This window comes from Bubalus kerabau, chromosome 1, assembly GCF_029407905.1.
Source record: "Bubalus kerabau isolate K-KA32 ecotype Philippines breed swamp buffalo chromosome 1, PCC_UOA_SB_1v2, whole genome shotgun sequence".
Classification (NCBI taxonomy): domain Eukaryota; kingdom Metazoa; phylum Chordata; class Mammalia; order Artiodactyla; family Bovidae; genus Bubalus; species Bubalus kerabau.
In genome coordinates this window covers 273,649,110-273,669,027 of record NC_073624.1, presented here as the reverse complement: position 1 = coordinate 273,669,027, position 19,918 = coordinate 273,649,110, and the positions used below count along the sequence as shown (strand labels likewise).

Here is a 19,918-nt window from a genome sequence, read left to right as displayed (position 1 = left end):
AACTCTTAAATTTTATATAAGCCCTTTAATAGTCAAGACTTCTACATAATTATTAAAAAACAATATTGTTGTGGTTCAGTTGCTAAGTTGTGTCCAACTCTTTGTGACCCCAGGGACTGCAGCACTCCAGGCTTCCCTGTCCTTCATACTGTCCACAACATTATACCATTTAATATTTTGGGGAACATGTTATATCCTTCAGTCAGGACCATGAATTCCTGTAAGTCAAAAATTCCATTTTATACCATTTGCACTCTTAACATTTCTGGTATCTGCTAGATATACAATAACTAGCACATTTGAAGGTCATTTTTAAGCAAAATTGTCATGAGAAAAAGTATGGGATTTTGTTTGATCTATGTGGAACAAATAACTGATAAATACAATTTTAACTCGGTCCTTTTCTCTGAATCTTCATACAGTTTATGAAGGATGTGGGAATACACCTTGGCACAATTTAAAAAAACATATCACAGAGCCTCATTCATGTAACTGGCTTTTGGAGAATATGAGCACTGTCAGTAAATGGATAAGAAATATAGACTAAAAGACCTATATAATTTAAATGACTATGCTACATCCTGGCAATTATTTTGGAGAGGGCTAGGCCTTTTATTGAGTATTAGCATTGAACTTTGTATTTCTTTGCTTTATTTGTGGGAATGAGGTGAATATAAAAGCAATATTACATTTACTGTAAAATTGTCTTCATATGAGAACTCAATACTTTGTAGCAATTCATCTTATTAGTTCACCAGTACTAAAAGCCAAATTTCTCCTCTTACTGTATATGATAGGTGCCTAAAGACAAATTCATTTATTAAAAAGCTGAAGGAAATTTCATCCTTTCCTCTTGTGCAGTGAGTGAAAGTCGCTTAGTCGTGTCCGACTTTCTGTGACCCCATGGACTGTAAATTCTCCAGGCCAGGATACTGCAGCCTTTTCTGGCTACTGGGTAGCCTTTCCCTTCTCTAGGGGATCTTCCCAACCTGGGGATCAAACCCAGGTCTGCCACATTGCGGGCATCTTCTTTACCTGCTGAGCCACAAGGGAAGCCCAACAGTACTGGAGTGTGTAGATTAACCCTTCCGCAGCAGGTCTTCCCAACCCAGGAATCAAACCAGGGTCTCCTGCATTACAGGCGGATTCTTTACCAGCGGAGCTAGTAGGGAAGCCCATCGTTTCCAATTGCTGCTGCTGCTGCTACTGCTAAGTTGCTTCAGTCGTGTCTGGACTCTGTGCGACCCCATAGACCGCAGCCCACCAGGCTCCCCCGTCCCTGGGATTCTCCAGGCAAGAACACTGGAGTGGGTTGCCATTTCCTTCTCCAATGCATGAAAGTGAAAAGAGAAAGTGAAGTCGCTCAGTCGTGTCCGACTCTTAGCGATCCCATGAACTCAGCCGACCAGGCTCCCCGTCCATGGGATTTTCCAGGCAAGAGTACTGGAGTGGGTGCCATTGCCTTCTTGCAAATACTACAGTCATAAAATCAGATAGCTTTTGTCTGACCACAGATTATTTGTTATGCCCTATATCCAGAAATATTAATTTTCAAAGAAAATTTGAAAATGTATTATGTGTTGTTACTGTATACCTCTACTCAAAAGATAACAAAAATGATTAAGTATGATTTATAATGAGTTCTACACACACAGATTCAGAGAGTTCATTCTGAATTATCTGCACTAATGGGAAGGAGTCAAGTCTGAATATCTAAAAATAATTCCTATGCTCTGTTTATCAGAGAAGATTTCATTTACTAATTTTGATGTACTAATACTAATATTAAAGTGAGTCTGCATTCCTTAGCTGCATATTCACAGACTATATTGTATGTCAGAATAAATAAATCACATTGTGAAAACAGAAATAAAACTCTGTTTACTGGTGATACAGATTTTTTTTCCTTCAATTTAGATATGCGTGTCCATAAAAATAATGTATGCCAGGAACATTTAACAAATGCACAAAACTTGATTTCTTGTCCAATTAAATAATAATGATAGAGTTAAATTCTTTTCTTGTTTTCTAGAATTAACTATATGAAAATGACATAAAGGGGCCTCCCTAGCAGCTCAGATGGTAAAGGATAGACCTGCCATGCAGGACATTTAAGTTCAATCCCTGGGTAGGAAGATCCCCTGGAGAAGGGAATTAAGTATGATTTATAATGAGTTCCACTATTATACACTCCAGTATTCTTGCACTGGAGAATCCCACAGCCAGAGGAGCCTGGCAGGCTACAGTCCATGAGATGGCAAAGAGTCAGACACAACTGAGCAACTAACATATTTTTTTTTAAGTGACATAAGCTTTTGTTGATTAATTATTTAACATAGTGAAACCAGAAAATAAATAAAGACACTGATATAAGTGGCCAGTCAATACTGGGTAAAAGATTTTGAGATTTTAAGTAGAAAATAAACATATACTAATTTTATGGGTTTAATACATTTTTTTTTTCAGAGAGATTCAGATGTTTTTCCCTATTCTTAATGTAAAGAAAGAGCGAAATTTCTTACATTTTTTTCTCCCAATATTGAGGGCAAAATTGATATAAATGCTTCAAGTAAAGTTAGAAATTCTGCAAGAGAGATTATTCTCTAAAAAATTTGCCTTTCTTTTCTAGTATGTAGCTGAAAGTCATAATCCAGTAGTGGTCTGGGCAAAAGTACATTATTATATTTATAATTATTTAATGAGGCAGGGACTGAATACTTGGATTTGCTGTAGTAATCCTTATCTTTCTCACATCATAGAGACAGCAGTGTTTTTTCTTAGTTGAGCAAATTCTATACATACAATATGAATAGGATTGGCATTTTTTCAATAAGCAATCATTTTTAAAGATGTTTCCACATATCCTCTTTTTCCCAATATCAAATATAACATCTATACATCATATCACATTTTTTGAGGCCATGTGGAGGTTAATAATATCCAGAGAAAATTACCAGCATATGAGTTCTTACATAGTTAATTCAGAAATAAGCATTGATTAAGTTTCTGTTTAGAAGATCTTCTCTTCCTACAAATTAAATGTATAAGTTCAGTCAAATATTAAATTACATTTTTAAATTATATGTTGCAGATTAAGTAATGTAGCTAGATTTTTTTCACATCTTAAACAGCTACGTTTATATCGTGTAACTCTATCTCTGAGCTCTAGCCCAGAATGATGGAAGCAAGCCAGGCTAGAGCTGAATGGTTCTGATGTAAATTCTGCTCAGGGTGACCTGAAGGCACAGAGTAGAGCTGGGCTGCCGAATGCCTGCTCATGTCCAATTTTTCATATACCTGATTGCAATTTCAGAGTCTCAACAGCATATTTAAAATAGAAATTTAGAACTGAAATGCCTTTCCAAACAAAGAAACCTTGCCATTAGCAACTCTTTACATCTTTCCTGTTTGTTTCTCATTTCCATGTTAAAATCTCAGGAGTAAAATAGAGTAAACAATTTATTTCACTTATGTCTGTCATGAAAAGGAAATGTAGTATTTGATGACATAGCTCATTGTACTATCTTCAACACAAAAGAAGTTACATTTGATTAGAAAAGTTAATTATATGCCTAAAGAGAGCCGAGATGCTCACAGCTAATTACTCATAAAGGGAAATTAAATCTAATTTTCTAACTGACAGTTGCTATCTGGCAATATTTTTATTAAACAAAACAAATTCCAATTTACTACAGTGGAAGCTCTAAATTTTTATGCAGCACAATCAGATGTATATAAATTCGGTTAAAAGCCAATAAGTACAGAGGGTTGCTGCAGGACAGCACGTTTTTTTTCAGTGAATACTTCTTGTTGTTTTTATTGTCATTGTTAATTACTAGTAGCTAAACTAAATCATAATGATACATTTCAGAAATCCTTGGGATCGGATTCTTTTTGCAGTTTTGCCGTTTGTTCGCCTAGATTATAACATAGAAATAAAGTGAGAGACCTGAGTAGGAGACTTATGCCTCCTGCACAATTAAAGTTACTTCATACCTGCCTGGTGATCTTACCTGTCTGGTGTTTGATCTTAACCAGTGACCCAGAACTCACTCATTTATCTCAAAATGAAGCAAGGCCTTAAAAATCTGCTAAAATATGCACTCCTAGTTAGGAAATGTCACTGCAGTTCTGGTGGAGGATGGGACAAAAAGGAACTAACAATAATAACAAACATGAAGGAAAAATATTATTTTGAGGATTTCTCAGCTGTTTTAAATACTCAGATATAAAACTTTTGAATGAAATAGATACACTCAGAGTAGTTTTTTCCGTTGAAGGCATGACCTACAGGCAAGGGACCTTATTAGTCAAGATGCAGAAAGATTACACTGAGTCTAAAAGACATTCTTTGTAGTACATAAATACTCACATATTAAAAAAAAAAAAAGTTTTCCCATCATTGAAATATTGGGATTAAACACTTTTTTTGAAGATCCTTTTCCTTTTGTTTAGAGCAAGCATGTTCATTAGCCACTAAACAAGTCTTTGCCTTTGTTCCAATTATCTGGTTGTAAATGACCTATTAAAAGCACTCAATTCATTTTTGTTGTAAGGCAATGAGCTACAGGTAGAAGTAGTTGCCAACACAGAAATATTTCACAGCGATCCTCAAACATAGCCAGATGAACAGAACTACTACTCTGCATTTAAAATAGATCCTAGAGTTAGTCCTTGTTGTTGCTGTTTAATTGCTGAGTTATGTCTGATTCCTTTGTTTCTCTTACTGTTAAGTAAATGAATCTTAACCCTCTCCAGATTCACTTTCCTAATTCCCTTGAACTTGACATAAATTATTTAAAGGCAACAATCACTTTTCAAAAAGATGAAATTTCTTGCTCTATAGAAATCTGTGGGACTCAGATATACACCTGGCTAAAATTTCACCAAGAGAATTGTTATTACGAATTTCTGAAAGAAGGCAAATGGAAATGAGACACAAAGTCCAAATATTTCATAGTGCTTCCAGGAATATGACCTTGGATTTACCCTTAACTCAGAGCCCAGGTCAGAAATCTAGCAAATGCTCTTCAGTGCTGTACATCATTGTTTCTCATCTATGATCTGAGCCCCTTCGAACTCCCTGATTTTCTAAAAGTAGAAAAGTCTTCACAATTCCCTACTTTTCTCCTCTGCCTTACACATTTTTGAGAAGGTAAAATTCATGTTTACTATGTTCATTTTCAGAACACAGTCACTGTAGAGGGGTATTTTAAGTCAGTTAAATACAAGTACTTTAAAACCAATGAAATGGATAAGGAGAAATAAATTTCTATAGTGTCTATCATAACTTGAGCTCTTTTTTTATCCCTTGTGAATTTGAATTAATATCACTTTAATCTATTGTGATATTTTACTTTATATTTTACTTTGATATTTATTTTATCATATATATCATAAATATTTTATATTTTATAAATATCATAAATAGGTTTAGTTATATTTTACTTTGATATTTATACTTTAAATTATATCACTTTAATAATAATATGTGTTATTATTTAATTTATTAATTAACTTATTAATATCACTTTAATTTAACTTAGGTGTCACTTGCTTTCTGCTTGGATAACTTTCTTGAGTATTTCTTGTGAAGCAGGTTTCATACCAGTGGAATATCTCAGTCTTGTTTATGTAGAAACATTTAGTAATTTGTTCAAAAGATAGCTTTGCTAAATACAGGATTCTTGGTAAATTATTTTATTTCTCTCAGCATTTTGAATATGTCATCTCACTGCTTGCTGGCTTTCATTGTTTCAGATAAAAAGGTATTTGTTAATTTGTTCAGGGTTCCCTGGTATGTGTTGAGTAATTTTTTCTCTTGCTGCTTTCAAATGTTTCTCTTATATTTGGCTTTTGAGTATGATGTGTGTGTGTTTGGATCTCTTTGTGGTCATTCTTCTTGAGCTTTACTGAACTTCTCAGATGTGTAAATTAATGCTTTTCATCAAATTTGGGGTATTTTCAACCATATATCTTCAAATATTTTTTTTCTACTCCTTTCTCTCCTCCCTCTTTCTAATATTCTCATTACATGTCTGTTGATATGTTTAGAGGTATTTCACATTTCTCTGAAACTGTTAATTTTTCTACATTACTTGTTCTTGTTTACACTATCTCTACTGATCTACTTTTAAATTAAATCTATTCTGCAACTCAAATATACTGCTTGGCTCCTTTAATGAACTTTTAATTTTGGTCATTCTAGCATTTTTGAATACTGAGAGACACCCCTCCCTTTTCTTGGGACTTCTTTTTGTTTATTAGCCTTTATTTAACATTGGTTAAACAAATTCTTTGAAGTCTGGCCCTGCTCAGAATTTTTTTTTCTTGCTATTTTATTCTAAACTGCCATCTTAGGCAGTTATGTTTTCACCCTTAACTGTTATATGCATGTGTATCACTAGCTTGTAGACTGTTGTAGACACAGTTCATGGAGTTGATAGATGTTTCTCCCAGGTTTAGCCAGAGATAAGTAACTCAGAGACTGTCTTTTGCAGGCATTCTTAAGAGTATGTCCAAGGAAGAATAAATCTTAGGCATGTGAATAATCTTTCAGAATACTAGTAATTAGTGTGATTTTGCTTTTTTTTTAGGAAAAATTATCTATTTATTATTTTTGGCGATACTCAGGGTCTTCCTTGCCACGTGGGCTTTCTCTAGTTGCAGCCCCAGAGCTCCTGATTGTGGTGGCTTCTTTTGTTGCGGAGCACTGGTCTAGGGCCTGCAGAGTCCAGTAGATGTGGTGAGTGAGCTCAGTATTTGTGGCACATGGGCTTAGTTGCCCTGTGGTATGTGGGATCTTCCCAGATTAGGGATCGAAACTGTGTCTCCTTCATTGGGCAATGGATTCTTTACCACTAAGCCACCAGGGAAGCCCAGTGAAATTTTATTTTTAAGCCTGGATTCCTAGCATTTGTCCTGGGTTAGAGAAACTTAAGGGCTCAGATGGTTAAAGAATCTGTCTACAGTGCAGGAGACCTGGGTTCAATCCCTGGTTCTGGAAAATGCCTTAGAAAAGGGAATGGCAACCCACTCCAGTATTCTTGCCTGGAGAATTTCAAGGAGAGAGGAGCCTGGCGGGCTACAGTCCATGGGATTGCAAAGAGTGGGACGTGACTGAGTGACTAACACACACACAAAGAAACTTAAGTGTTCACACAGTATTTGGTGAGAGGTTGTTTCCAAATAGTAATGGGTCAGAGACATTCAAGATGTCAAAAGCAAATCTTCCTAGGGTTTGTTGAAATTATTACAATGTCCTTAGAAGAGCTCTTCTTTGTGTAACAAAACTAGGAGGGATACATACAGAGAGATAATTGCATTGACCATTAAGACTTTATGTGATTCCTAAAGATCCGTCTAGTCAAGGCTATGATTTTTCCCGCAGTCATGTATGGATGTAAGAGTTGGACTGTGAAGAAAGCTGAGCACAGAAGAATTGATGCTTTTGAACTGTGGTGTTGGAGAAGACTCTTGAAAGTCCCTTAGACTGCAAGGAAATCCAACCAGTCCATTCTAAAGGAGATCAGACTTGGGTGTTCTTTGGAAGGACTGATGCTAAAGCTGAAACTCCAATACTTTGGCCACCTCATGCAAAGAGCTGACTCATTGGAAAAGACTCTGATGCTGGGAGGGATTGGGGGCAGGAGGAGAAAGGGATGACAGAGGATGAGATGGCTGGATGGCATTACCGACTTGATGGACATGAGTTTGAGTGAACTCTGGGAGTTGGTGATGGACAGGGAGGCCTGGCGTGCTGCGATTCATGGGATCACAAAGAGTCAGACGTGACTGAGTGACTGAACTGAACTGATCCTTCATGCATGCATGCATTAAATGACTTGGGGTTTAAGTGAAATGCAGAGCCTGGGGTAGATACACTCCTCAGAGACAAGCACCCTTCTTAACTCTGAACTTTGCCAGATGACCTCTGCTTTGGGAATAAGATAAAGTGCTGACTGAGGTTCTGTATGCAAAAATAAATGCCATTAATCAATGACTGGGTGCTCTCTTCATGGTATCAGTCATGTTGCTTCTATGGGATCATTCAGGAAGGCATTCATGTCATGAGGAACTCAAACTTGTTTAGAAATTTAGTTACATTAATGTAAATGTGTTCTATCTGGCCTCAAGTACTTAAAATTTAGAATGACCTTATAATGTACTTACAGGGAAAATTTCCTAGTGAGAATACTAGGAAGTTGGATTAGTGTGGCTTTTAACAATTCAGACAGGCAGACTTACCGATTGAAATTTGCAATATATTTCCTATCTGTTCTTTACTTTCCTTATATAAATATAACTTCTACAAGTTACTATGTTTTAAAGAACAAAAATAATAAAACTAAAAATATTGAATTGGTTCATATGACCAATCTTAAAAAGCTATATGCCAAAGTACTCTTCTGGGGTGGATGTCATTCTTAATTGAGGCAGTGATTAATCCACCATCATGGGCTATGCTAGAGACAGTATTAGACATCTGGGTTTCCTTTCTACCTCTGATACTTAAAAGATCTATGACTTTGAACACATTCGTTGTAATCTCTGATTATCAGGAATTTTTTCTTTAAAACTTCCTAAGTCTACTCCAGAAGATTTTGGAAAACATTGAGTAAGTTCAGTTCAGTTCAGTGCTCAGTTGTGCCTGACTATTAGCAACCCCATGAACCACAGCATGCCAGGCCTCCCTGTCCATAACCAACTCCTGGAGTCCACCCAAACCCATGCCCATCTAGTTGGTGATACCATCCAACCATCTCATCCTCTGCCTTCCCCTTCTGCTCCTGCCCTCAATCTTTCCCAGCATCAAGGTCTTTTCAAATGAGTCAGCTCTTCGCATCAGGTGGCCAAAGTATTTGAGTTTCAGCTTCAACATCAGTCCTTCCAATGAACACCCAGGACTGATCTCCTTCAGAATGGACTGGTTGGATGTCCTTGGAGTCCAAGGGACTCTCAAGAGTCTTCTCCAACACCACAGTTCACAGCATCAATTCTTTTGTGCTCAGCTTTCTTTATAGTCCGACTCTCACATCCATATATGACCACTGGAAAAACCATAGCCTTGACTAGACAGACCTTTGTTGGCAAAGTAATGTCTCTGCTTTTTAACATACTGTCTAGGTTGGTCATAACTTTCCTTCCAAGGAGTAAGAGTCTTTTAATTTCATGGCTGCAATCACCATCTGCAGTGATTTTGGAGCCCCAAAAATAAAGTCAGCCACTGTTTCCACTGTTACCCCATCTATTTGCCATGAGGTGATGGGACCGGATGCCATGATCTTAGTTTTCTGAATGTTGAGCTTTAAGCCAACTTTTTCACTTTCCTCTTTCACTTTTATCAAGAGGCTCTTTAGTTCCTCTTCACTTTCTGCCATAAAGGTGGTGTCATCTGTACAGCTAAGGTTATTGATATTTCTCCCGGCAATCTTGATTCCAGCTTGTGCTTCTTCCAGCCCAGCATTTCTCATGATGTACTCTGCATACAAGTTAAATAAGCAGGGTGACAATATACAGCCTTGACGTACTCCTTTTCCTATTTGGAACCAGAGTAAGATGACTATGTAAAAATACTCTTTTGTTCATAGTAGTGCTCAGTGAATACAGCACACACACATATACAAATGTTTTCTGTCTTTTCATGTGATGGAATTTAGATTTGATTAAGTGAACATACTGTTTGAATCTTAAATGACATCTTAAATCTTCAATCTTAAATGCTTAATCTTAAATGACACTATGTAAATATAAATAAAACTATATATAATATTATATTTATAATACATATATTAGAAAGCTATTATAACAATTTACATATATCATTATCAATATGTTTTATATAGGCTTGTGTGCCAACTTTTCAAGAAAAATCATTAGAGAAAGTACTGTTCATTGGTTTGGGACCACTGAATATTCATGTACCCAAAAAAACCCTTCCACTTTGATCTATATTTCACATCATATATAAAAATAAACTGAATATGTGTATATACTAAAAGTAAAACCTAAACTGTAAAACTTCTAGAAGAAAACTTTTGTGACCTAGTAGTAGACATGAATTTCTTACATATGGCATCAGCACAATCCATAAAAGAAGTTGACAAACTAGTTTTCATCTAAATTAAAATGTATATTTCCCCTCAAGCAAAAAAACAAAAACAAAACACTAAGACAATGGAAAGACAAAGATTCAGAAAAAATATTTTCAAATTTTATATATATATATATATACATATATATAATATATGATAAATAACTTGTATCAAGAATACATAGAAAACTCTCAGAATTCTCAAATGTCTACACAAAAATCTAAGAAAACTAAAAAATCCAACTAAAATTGACAAAATATTTCAACATTTTGTCAAAGAATATATATGGATGGGAATTAAGCAAAGAAAAAGATGCTACAAACCTTAGTCATTTAGAAAGTATGAATTGAAATGCAATGAAATAGCAATATGCATGTACTAGTGTAGAAAATTTCCAACAAACTGTGGAAAATTTTTCAAGCGAGGGGAATACCAGACCACCTGACCTGCCTCCTGAAAACAAGTAAGGAGGTCAAGAAGCAACAATTAGAACTGGACATGGAGCAACAGACTGGTTCCAATAGGAAAGGCTGTATATTGTCACCCTGCTTATTTAACTTATATGCTGAGTACATCAGAGAAATGCTGGGCTGGAAGAAGCACAAGCTGGAATCAAGATTGCTGGGAGAAATATCAATAACCTCAGCTATACAGATGACACCACCCTTATGGCAGAAAGTGAAGAGAAATGAAAGAGCTACTTGATGAAGGTGAAAGGGGAGAGTGGAAAAAGTTGGCTTAAAGCTCAACATTCAGAAAACTAAGATCATGGCATACAGTCCCATCACTTCATGGGAAATAGATGAGGAAATGATGGAAACAGTGACAGACTTTACTTTCTTGAGCTCCAAAATAACTTCAGACAATGACTGCAGCCATGAAATTAAAATATGCTTTCCCCATGGAAGAAAAGCTATGGCAAACCTAGACAGCATATTAAAAAGCAGAGACATCATTTGCTGACAAAGGCCCATCTAGTCAAAGCTATGGTTTTTCCAGCAGTCATGTATGTGAGAGTTGGACCATAAAGAAGGCTGAGCACTGAAGAATTGATGCTTTTGAACTGTGGTGTTGGAGAAGACTCTTGAGAGTCCCTTGGACTGCAAGGACATCCAACCAGTCCATCCTAAATATCAGTCCTGAATATTCACTGGAAGGACTGATGCTGAAGCTGAAGCTCCAGTACTTTGGCCACCTGATGCAAAGAGCTGACTCACTGGAAAAGACCCTGATGCTTGAAAAACTGAAGTCAGGAGGAGAAGGGGCACAGAGGATGAGATGGTTGTATGGCATAACTAATTCAATGGATATGAGTTTGAGTAAGCTCTAGGAGTTGGTGATGGACAGGGAAGCCCAGCATGCTGCAGTCCATGGGGTCACAAAGAGTCGGACACGACTGAGTGACTGAACAATGACAGTAGTGTAGATACAATTTAAGCTATATCAAGTATTGCAAAGGATCTGAAGAGTGTTGTTTTTTTGTTTTTTGCTGTTTTACATTACTGGGAGGAGTTCATAGTAATAGACCACTTTGGAAAATTCCAATTTCTGTTAAAAAGTGAACTCTACATCTACCATGTGAGTTAGTCATTCCTATCCTAGCTATTTATCAAGAGAAATGAAAGCCCATAGAAATATTCATATAAATACTTTTATACAAATATTCACAAAATTTTCGTTATAGCCCCAGATGGAAAGAAGGTAAATATACTCAACAAGTAAATAGACAAATAGTATCAGATTCATACAATGTAGTACTGCTTATCAATAAAAAAACTAATGAATAATTCATACCTGTTAGAATATGGAATTATATCAAAATAATATTGAGTGAAAGAAGCAAGGCAATGAGTATATACTGTATATTTGCATTTATATGAGATCCTAGGTCATATAAACTGATGTATACCTATATACATATGTATGTATATAATGTATATATGTATATATACATATACATTCTGTTTATATAAACATACTAAATAATTTATATAATAATAATAACATAATAAACATAATAAATAATTTATACAAACATAGTGTATAAAGACAGAGAAGGCAATGTCACCCCACTCCAGTACTCTTGCCTGGAAAATCCCATCGATGGAGGAGCCTGGTGGGCTGCAGTCTATGGGGTGACGAAGAGTCGGACATGACTGAGAGACTTCACTTTCACTTTTCACTTTCATGCATTGGAGAAGGAAATGGCAACCCACTCCAGTGTTCTTGCCTGGAGAATCCCAGGGACAGGGGAGCATGGTAGGCTGCTGTCTATGCGGTCGCACAGAGTGGGACAAACTGAAGCGACTTAGCAGCAGCAGTGTATAAAGATGGGAAGTGAAAAAAATAAAACATTAAAAAGAAAAGATGGGAAATGGATCAGTGGTTACCTGAAAAATGGTCTGAGTGGGAGGAATGATTACCAAGGAGCACAGGGAAATATTAGATTTCCTAAAATTTGTTTGTTATCCTGACAGTGATGATGGTTTCATGGATATGATATAACCTAAAATAGTACATTTAAAATATGTATAGTTCATGTATGTCCCTTACATGACAATAATGCTTTTTAAAGGTTAATATTCATGTTGAATCATAAATACCCTGTATCATGTGTATCTCTACTTACCAATTCACTAGAATTCAGTGGTTGAAAGTATAAGTTACAAAAATCACAATTTTGAAAAATGAAAAATCATGCTGCTAGTTTCACAAGTTGAACATGGATCTAAAATAAAAAGAAAGTCTAGCACATAGCTATTAGGTATTCAAGAATAAAATCATGCAAGAATACACAGAAGACTTATACAAAAAAGATCTTCAAGACCCAGATAATCATGATGATGTGATCATTCACCTAGAGCCAGACATCCTGGAATGTGAAGTCAAGTGGGCTCTAGGAACCATCACTACAAACAAAGCTAGTGGAGGTGATGGAATTCCAGTTGAGCTATTTCAAATCCTGAAAGATGATGCTATGAAAGTGCTGCACTCAATATGCCAGCAAATTTGGAAAATTCAGCCGTGGCCACAGGACTGGAAAAGGTCAGTTTTCATTCTAATCCCAAACAAAGGCAATGCCAAAGAATGCTCAAACTACTGCACAATTGCACTCATCTCACATGCTAGTAAAAAAATGCTCAAAATTCTCCAAGCCAGGCTTCAGCAATATGTGAACCATGAACTTCCAGATGTTCAAGCTGATTTCAGAAAAGGCAGAGGAACCAGAGATCAAATTGCCAACATCCGCTGGATCATTGAAAAAGCAAGAGAGTTCCAGAAAAACATCTATTTCTGCTTTATTGACTATGCCAAAGCCTTTGACTGTGGGGATCACAATAAACTGTGGAAAATTCTGAAAGAGATGGGAATACCAGACCACCTGACCTGCCTCTTGAGAAACCTGTATGCAGGTCAGGAAGCAACAGTTAGAACTGGACTTGGAAAAACAGACTGGTTCCAAGTAGGAAAAGGAGTACGTCAAGGCTGTATATTGTCACCTGGCTTATTCAACTTATATTCAGAGTACATCATGAGAAACACTGGACTGGAAGAAGCACAAGCTGGAATCAAGATTGCCAGGAGAAATATCAATAACCTCAGATATGCTGATGACACCACTCTTATGGCAGAAAGTAAAGAGGAACTAAAGAGCCTCTTGATGAAAGTGAAAGAGGAGAGTGAAAAAGTCGGCTTAAAGCTCAACATTCAGAAAACGAAGATCATGGCATCCAGTCCCATCACTTCATGGCAAGTAGATGGGGAAACAGTGTCAGACTTTATTTTTCTGGGCTCCAAAATCACTGCAGATGGTGATTGCAGCCATGAAATTAAAAGATGCTTACTCCTTGGAAGGAAAGTTATGAACAACCTAGACAACATATTCAAAAGCAGAGACATTACTTTGCCAACAAAGGTCCATCTAGTCAAGGCTATGGTTTTTCCAGTGGTCATGTATGGATGTGAGAGTTGGACTATAAAGAAAGCTCAGCGCCGAAGAATTGATGCTTTTAAACTGTGGTGTTGAAGAAGACTCTTGAGAGTCCCTTCGACTGCAAGGAGATCCAGCCAGTCCATTCTAAAGGAGACCAGTCCTGGGTGTTCATTGGAAGGACTGATGTTGAAGCTGAAACTCCAATACTTTGGCCACCTGATGCAAAGAGCTGACTCATTTGAAAAGACCCTGATGCTGGGAAAGATTGAGGGCAGGAGGAGAAGGGAATGACAGAGGATGAGATATTTGGATGGCATCACCGACTCAGTGGACATAGGTTTGTGTAAACTCTGTGAGTTGGTGATGGACAGGGAGGCCTGGCGTTCTGGGGTTCATTGGGTCGCAAACAGTCAGACACGACTGAGCGACTGAACTGAACTGAACATCCTACTAGCTATTCCTCAGTTACTAGCTACATTGTAATTGATAATACTTTGATTATCTAGCCAAATGTTGCACCCCTCAGAGGGAACTTCCACTCTATAAGCATTTGAATTCTCTTGTTTCTTAAAAGCCTTTAAAGCTCTCAAAGCACCTAAATTATACAGTCCTATGAGTGGTTGTATATCAGCAGCGTTTCAGCGTTTTACATATGTTGTATTTAGCTATGAAGATTTCAAATATAGGTTTAAGTTAAATTACAAATATTGGTGACATTTCATTGCTGTGCTAACAATTTGGGGTTCCTAATATTATATATAGGAGAAGGCAATGGCACCCCACTCCAGTACTCTTGCCTGGAAAATCCCATGGATGGAGGAGGCTGGTAGGCTGCAGTCCATGGGTCACTAAGAGTCGGACATGACTGAGCGACTTCACTTTCACTTTTCACTTTCATGCATTGGAGAAGGAAATGGCAACCCACTCCAGTGTTCTTGCCTGGAGAATCCCAGGGACGGGGGAGCCTGATGGGATGCTGTCTATGGGGGCGCACAGAGTCGGACACGACTGAAGCGACTTAGCAGCAGTGGCAGCAATATTATATATATAACGCTAATATAAATGTACTATAACATTACAATAATGTAGTCAATACAATATTAATATATATTTTAAAAGAAAAAGTTATATTTTATAATATCATTGCAAGGTGTAATATAATTTACTTTTGCAATAAATACTACATTTTTAACCCCACCACAAAAATGTAAACCTGTATGAAATGATTATGGGTTTCTTGGCATGTTTAGAAATGCATTTTTGTTGCTTCTGTTTTTATACTTCCTTTATAAAGTCATATACTGACTTCACTGTGGGACTTGAAAGGTACCTCCCCTACCCTCTAAGAAAAGGGATGAGTGATGAAATTAGAAGTTAATTGGAGAGGCTATGCAGAAGTCAGAAAGTGGTCTTTGCATGTTTGAGATCTGGATTGCATAGAGATAGCTTAAATTTACAATTGAGAAAGTTAATGAGCTCAGCCATTGCAGGTCATAGGTTTAAAAGTAACAGGGAAGTAGGTGGAGCTGGATTCATGATGCAATAAAAATCAGAAGCCAGGAGAAGGCCAGTTACACAGTCTGACAGTGACCCTGGAAGAGCAAATCCAATGAAAATGAAAAAGGATGATTTTGAGGAGACCTCTCAAATGGAGCTTGCCAGAAAGGATCTAGCTTAGTAGTTCATTTGAAGAAAAGCCAGCAAATCAGGTGGATTATCAGTGCTCCTGTACTAATCCTTCAGTTAGAGCATGGAATAGTTCATCTGCATTATTTGCAAGCTGTCTTCCAATCAGAGATAATTTAGAAAAACAATTTCTGTATACTTAAGTCCAAATTGCCATGAGATATCAATAGTAAAAAAAAAAAGCAGTCATACTGATTACAATAAGTTAGTTATAGCAGCAGAAACAGCTGTAGTATCCTCAATACTATGAGGTTCAAAGCAGGGGGAGCCCTCTGTTAAATATAAGGTAAATTCTAAGAATAATGTTTAATACATTTCACAAGAAAGAGAAAGCAATGAAAGTATCTCAAGCTACAAACACAGTTTTTGTCTGTTTGAAGAAAAAGGAAAGAAAATCACATTGACTTATTTTTAACAAGAAACAAGGAATTATTAACTTTAGTCTTTTGTTTTAGAAACTCTATTGTTGTAATGACAGACATTAATTTAACAGATAAATAAATTACTTGACTTTGTGTTAGACTTTCTGAATTCCCCATATAATAAGAGCTAACCATTCTCAACAAACTTATTGTAGAGGTTTGGAGGAGTGAAAGAAAGATCACTAGCAAATAAATAGCAATAGGTATCACAGAGATACAGGCAAAACTGTTACATCACTTTAATTTTTTAGAATGTTAATACTTTTAAAAATCACAGAAATATGTACTGCTTAAGATGGATAATAGAAACTTTATAAATTTCAATTGTTTCATCGGCCCTCTATGTAATTTCCTTCTGACTCTCTTATCCTACCAACTACATTCATCAAAAGTCCTTACGTGAAATGCTTGGACAGGTCTTATCTCTAGTCGAGATCAGGGTAAGGAATATTAGGTATGTAACCTCATGGCAGGCTTTAAGAGAAGCTCTGATTTTTCAAAATTGATTAATTTCTCAAAATGTTTATCTAGTGCCTACTGTGAACATGATTGGCCATACAGATAAAACAGTGAAAAGGTATAAATCTTTGCCATGGAAAGCTGATATGTTAGTGAATAAGATGTAATAAGTAGATTTATAAACAGGCAAACTTCTACTGTTATATGACACAGTGACAATCATGTGAAGCACAAAGTTAAGCTTCTCATACTCAAAATTAAGAGTGAGAGGTAAAGACTGAGGGACCAAGCAGTATTTTGGATAGGTGACCGAAGAAAACCTCTCTGGGAAGTTCTCATGAAACAGAGATAAGAAAGGACTGAAGGCTTGAGGAGCATATTGAGTGGAAAAATAACACTAATAATGCTCTCTATGCCTTATAGATAAACTATAACTATAATGATGTTATATATATAGTAATGTATATTATATATTAAATATAAAATATATGTAATAATATATATAATGTTATATATAACTATATAAAAACTAAAACTATAATAACAATAACTATAATAATGCTCTCAACAAATGATCTTTAATTTGAGAGCATGCTTGAAACACTTGAAGAATAAAAGATCAGAAAAGCTGAAAACAGTGAGAATAAAGGAATCGCAAAACATGAAGTTCTAGGCCATGGAACAGACCCTGAGTGGTATTTTGAAACTGATGAGACAACTATTTTTCCGCAAGTATGACATAATCGATTAGCATTTTTCTTGAAGGTGCTGTAACTCTGGTGTAGAGAACCCCATTAGGGAGAGAAGCGATAATGGAAAGAGAGAGAGCAGTTAGTAGGCAGCTGCCGTGGTGCAGATGAGAGACAACTGAAGTGAAAGTGAGGAAACATGATTCGAGTTAAAAGTTGTCAGGAAGATTTGTAAGTGATTGAGACGTGGGACACGAGGGAAGGGGGCATCCAAAGATAACTAAGGTTCTTAGCCAGTGAAATTGACAAATGTTGGAGACATTTACTAAAATGGAGAACAATAGGAACATGGGTTTAGCGTGTTTGGTAAAGTCTGTAACTCCTATAACTGTATACAGGAATGTCTACCTATATTTGTTCAGTTGTATCTGACTCTTCATGACCCCATGGACTATACAGTCTATGGAATTCTCCAGGCCAGAATACTGGAGTGGCTAGCCTTTCCCTTCTCTGGGAAACTTCCTAACCCAGGGATCGAACCCAGGTCTCTCACATTGCGGGTGGACCAGCTGAGCCACAAGGGAAGCCTGAGAATACTGGGGTGGGTAGCCTATCCCATCTCCAGCGGATCTTCCTGATCCAGGAATTGAATCAGCATCCCCTGCATTTGCAGGTGGATTCTTTACCAACTGAGCTATCAGGGAAGCCTACATACAGGAAAGAAGCAATTAAATGGGATTTAAGCAATTAAATGGGACAGGGGAGCTTTCTAAGCCACTTGCATAAGAACATTAATTCCATTCGAGGGTTCCACTATTGAGTTCTAAGTACCTTCCAAAAGCCACACGTCCCAATACCATTACTTTGGGCATTAAGTTTCAACATATGGATTTGAGGGGGCACAAGCCTTCAGTCCCTAATAGGTAATAGCAACTGAATTGAGAGAACAAAACCAAGATTTGCTTTTGGACACACCACACGCAGTGGTCACTCAGTATCTGTGGGGAATTGTTTCCAGGACCCCTGCAGATCCCCAAATCTGAGGAAGCTCAAGTCCCATATATAAGGTGACGTAGTATTTACATATAACCTATGCATATTGTCCTATATACTTTAAATCATATTTAGATTACTTATAATACTGAATACAATGTAAATGCTATGTAAACAGTTGCTACCATGTAGCAACATCAAGTTTTGCTTTTTAGAATCTTCTGGAATTTCTGTTTTAATATTTTCAGATGCTGGATTGGTTGACTCCCCAGATCCCAAACCTGCGAATACAGAAGACAAGCAGCTCTGCTGGTGGGAATGATTTCTCTTCACCACTATTTTTCAGAGCTCCCCCAGGGGAGGCTGTAGTATGGAATAAGTCAATTTGCAACTGTTGCAAATATATTTCTTCAGTCCACCTTGAGCAAGGACTAAGTTCTTTTCTGTCCTATGAGTTAGTTTTAAGAAATGTTACCCTTCTCCCCACAAACCCAACAGTTATAGGGCAAGAAACTGATGTGAGCTGATATAAGTAATATTAAAATCTCAATCCACATAAAATCCTCAATCCAATTTTATTTTTCTTGAGTCCAGATACAAATGTATTACTTTCATATTATAATATACTCACCTGATCTTATGACCAAGTATTTCCAATAGCAACTAAGTCATAACGGGACATTCCAGTCACTCAGTCACTTGGCATCCTGTTGTGAGGAGCTAACACTCTACTAAAACCCTGGGACCAGTAGCATGCCAGGAGTACCATCCTCCAAGTGAAAATAGTCTTCAGGTATGAAGGCATTACTGCTCCATTAGTCATTAGGGTTTTGTCTGAGAATTGCAACATCCTTATCCTCCAGGTAACACCATGGTGTTAGCTGTAATTCTTTCGTTAATGATCTTTCTCAAAAAAGAAAATTCTTCCCATTTTTCTCTCAATGTTTGTTTGATTTCAACTAATACATTTTTAGACATCTATTTAAATAATTGTGCTTCTATCCTGTGTTCTTTAAATACAGTAGGTTAGGATACAATTTGTAACTTTTTCTATTTATTCCTAAAATAAATCAAATTTAATCCTGGTTGATTATGCTATAGTTGATGTATTCAATTTGTTAAATTTTTTTTGGTCTGTGTTCGTTAGAAATATTGTTCTTTTTTTTTTTTTGCTGAGTATTATTCTGGCTTAATAAATGGAATGGGAAAGTCTGTTTTTTATACTATTGTAATATGAGAAGAAATATTAATAACGTTGGTGATGTTTAACTTTGAGAACAATGAGCTATCTGAGACAGATTTCTAAGTGAGAACTTTTAAAAGTAATTATGTAAATTATTTCTTGATTAGATCATGATTATTCTGACTTTATTATCTATCCTTTTGGATTTAATTTGATAGATCTATTTTTCTAGGAACTCATTTATTTCACCTTGATTTTGAAATTATTGTCTGTTAAGATTTTCTATTTCTTCTTGGTCGAGTTTTGGAAAGTTGTATGTACTTTTCTAAGAATTTGTCCATTTCTTCCATGTTGTCCATTTTATTGGCAAATAATTGTTGATAGTACTCTCTTATGATCCTTTGTATTTCTGTGTTGTCTGTTGTGATCTCTCCATTTTCATTTCTAATTTTATTGAT

General features: G+C 36.4%; 1 long non-coding RNA gene across 1 annotated transcript in view; it reads left to right on the top strand.

Moving 5' to 3' along the window:
• The window catches only part of LOC129642301 (uncharacterized), a 49,821-nt gene extending 30,530 nt beyond the window's left edge, over nt 1-19,291 (top strand). The window contains exon 3 of the long non-coding RNA XR_008709604.1: nt 18,526-19,291. This is a non-coding gene — a long non-coding RNA (uncharacterized LOC129642301). The remainder of the gene's footprint in view (nt 1-18,525) is intronic.
• Nucleotides 19,292-19,918: the final 627 nt, after the last annotated feature.